Source organism: Octodon degus, unplaced genomic scaffold (genome assembly GCF_000260255.1).
Source record: "Octodon degus isolate 3935 unplaced genomic scaffold, OctDeg1.0 scaffold00026, whole genome shotgun sequence".
Lineage (NCBI taxonomy): Eukaryota > Metazoa > Chordata > Mammalia > Rodentia > Octodontidae > Octodon > Octodon degus.
This window is the reverse complement of record NW_004524602.1, coordinates 234461-237945: the sequence shown is the minus strand read 5'-3', so window position 1 is coordinate 237945 and position 3485 is coordinate 234461. Positions and strand designations below refer to the sequence as shown.

Below are 3485 nucleotides of genomic sequence, written 5' to 3'. Positions count from 1 at the left end.
AGGAAGTTGGGATACACTAAGCCACTCTGGACTGGCTTGGTGGGGCAACTAATTCTCACCCAGAAAGCTGAGTGAAAAAACACCGCCGAGTCAGACACCTAGGTCCACCAGTGCCTGCCTCCTCCTCCTCCTCCTCTTCCTTCTCTTCCTCCACCACCTCCTCCTCCTCCTCCTCTTCTTCTTTTTAATGTATTTAGTACGTGGTCTATAGGGTGTCACTACACAGATCGGACTTGTAGTGATCCTCTTGTTTTCAGCCTTCCAAGCGTTGGGATTATAGGCACATACCACTATGCCCAGTCTCTAGATTTCTTTTCTTTTTTTTTTTTTCCCAGTCTCTAGATTTCTATTTTTACTTGTGGTTGGGGCAATTAGAATGGAAGTTTTATTAAAAATGTATTTGTTCTTAAAGAAAAAATACTTTTTTTGAGCTACAATTCACATACCATATAATCCATCTTCTTGAAATATGCAATTTGGTGGTTTGCAATACGTCCACAGAATTTTGTAACCTTTACCACATTCCATTTTAGAACCTTCTCATTGCCCCATAAAGCAACTCTGCACTCCTTAGCAGTTGTAGCTTCCTATTTCTCTTACCTCTTTCTCTACCTTCCTACCTTTAGCCCTAGGCAACCCCTACTTTACTTCGTGTTTCTATAGATTTGTTTATTCTGGAATTTCATATGAATGGAATCACATGAGACCTGTTAGGTCTGGCATTTTCCCCTTAGCACAGTGTTCATGGCCTATCCATGTTATAGCATGTCAGTACTGTACTTCCTTTCCCTTAATGGCCAAATGATATTCTCTTATGTGGCTGTGCCATGTTTTATTTATCCATTTATCATTTGAACAGTTGAGTTGTTTCCACTTTTGACCATTACCAGTAATCCTGCTGTGAACACTCATGTACATTTGTTGTGTGGAGTTGTCTTATTTCTCCTCGGTAGATACCCAGAGTAAGATTGCTGGGTCTCATAGTAGCTCTATGCATAACCTTTTGAAGAACTGCCCATTACCATTTGATATTGTTACCGACAGTACATATAGGTTCTCCATATCCTTAATAGTGCTTGTCTTCTTGGTCCTAGCCATCCTGCACTGCACTGTGGCTGGGTTGGCTCTGACACTGGTGTCCCATTGTGGTTTTGATTGTATTTCCCTAATAACTAATGATGTGGAGCATATTTTCATGTCCTTACTGGCTGGCTGTGAGTCTTTATTGGAGCAGTATCTATCCAAACCTTTCGCCCATTTTTAATTGGATTAGCTAATGTTTAATTAGCTGTATGCTTTCTTTGAATAGAGGTGTTTGAAAAAGTCCCTTTGTAGCCACAGAACCTTGGAATGGTGTCGAAGATGGGGATCAGTGGAAAGGTTGTGTGCTGATGTGTTGTGGGACTTGAAGGTTTCTTGCTCTGCTGCAGGGCCCAGCCAGTGATCAGGATGCAGGCCAGGCAGCTGCACTGCAGAACTCAAATGTCCAGGATATCCAGAAACGCATTTTGGGAGGTAGCCTCTTTCCTTTAATCACTTTCCCTTTTTGTGTGTATCTTTATTTATTTATTTTTTTGTGTATATCTTTATGGTGTTCACTTGTTTTTAGTTCTTCAGACCTGGGTTTATATGGGAATTGGGTAGGATGTGGTTGGGGCCAGACTTAAGACTGGCACCATGAGGGAGAGTGCTGTGAGGCTCTGACCAGCAGACCTGCGCTGCTCCAGCTGTGTTCTGCTGTTCTCTCCTCGAAGCCTGTGGTGTCAGCTTCTCTTGTCTGACATTGAGTTTCTCTGTAGTACGGCTTCAGTGTGTACCTCGGGTGGCTGCTCCCCTGAATTCTTGTGATCCGAGCCTTGTGTTCTGGCCATTTGCTGATTTCCACTTTACACTGTGCCCATCTGCTCAGTCTGACCATCCCTTCTGGCTGAGCCCAGCTTGCTTACTGTGCCTGTGTGTTCAGTGTACCCTGTCTTATGAGGTTCCACTCACTTTACTGTACCCAGGGGCAGGGGTAGAAGCAGCAAAGTGCCCCCACCTGCAGAGCAGCACTACTCCTGCATTACAGTAGCATGCTTCTCAGCAAAGAAATGGGTCTGTGCTCCCCCAAATGCTAGGAAACTGTGAGGAGGCCCTCCCTGCATTTTATAGGTTGAAAAGCTGAGACCTAGAGAGATAAAGTGATTGCTCAAGGCCATGGGGCAAGTGTGTGGCAGAACTGAAAGACACACCCAGATCTCCTCCACCTTTGCCTGTGAACCTATTTGGAGGACTGTTTGAAGGACTGTGGATTTGCCAGGTTTTTGTTCCTGAGTAGCGTTTTCTGCCTTCAGGTTTAGGTAAAGGCATGTACCACTTAGGCCAGAAGCAGAGACAGACTGCTTGCTTTGTGTATCCTTGAGCTTAGAATGAATTTTGAGTGCTGCTGCCTAGGAAAGGGAGTACATGTCATTTTGGCATGTGACAACTGACAGAGAGCACAATCAGAGTTGATCATCACTGGGGCTGCCACCTATCAACCCTGCTTTTGTAGTAGGGCACAGAGGTAAGAGCCAGGCTCCCCAGTTTAGTTCCCAGCTGTACCTCTTGGTAGTTGGGTGTATGGACAAATAACTGTTTTTGTTTTTGCACTAGGGATCAAACTCAGGACCTTGCATTTGCCAGGGAGGTGCTTTATGCTGCTGAGCTATATCCCCAGCTATAACTTAACATTCTTGAGTCTCCATTTCTCATTTGTAAAAGAGGATAATTGTCATATGGCTTCATGAGGTTGAATGTTAATAGTTAATAATGCAGAGTGGTTAGAGCAATGCCTGGCACTGAGTGGGAAGTAGGGTTGGATGCCATCATTGAGGGTACAGCGCATAAGTGTTCTTGTAGGATAACTTTTTTTTTTAATTTTATTTATTTGTGTGTGTGTGTGTGTGTGTGTGTGTGTGTGTGTGTGCGTGTGGCCAGCTCAGCCCACCAGGGGGCGGGGCTGGCTGGCATGTGGTGCTGGGGGATTGAACCACGGTCTCTGCGCTTTGCTAAGCTTGTTTTAAGTAGGTGCTTTAGACCACAGAGCCATCTCACCAGCCAAGGATGACTTTCTATAGAGATTGGATATTCATGATGCTCTATGGCCCTTAAATGTTATGGTATTTGGCTGTTATTTTATCTTTTTATTTGTGGCATGCAATACAAAGGTTTAAATAAAATGTTTTGGGTGCGCAGGGATACTTTTTATTTTTTCTGTTCTGAGAATGGAACCCAAGGCCTGCACATACTAGGCAAGTGCTCTGCCATGAGCTACATCACCAGCTTGGAGATATTTTAATGATCTTTGAAAAAGTGAAATTATTTTATTCCTATAGTTTAGAGGAATGGCTCAAAAGTTGTGTGTGTCTTTTTTTTAATGGATTCTAAACAGTACTCAAATTGAGCATAGTCAGGGCTAAAAGGAAAATTGAATGCTTATATTTTCTTTTTTTTTTTTTTTTTAA

General features: G+C 43.3%; 1 protein-coding gene across 1 annotated transcript in view; it reads left to right on the top strand.

The window, feature by feature from the left end:
- The window catches only part of Tbc1d2b (TBC1 domain family member 2B), a 71954-nt gene that overhangs the window by 27193 nt on the left and 41276 nt on the right, over positions 1–3485 (top strand). The window lies entirely within an intron of this gene.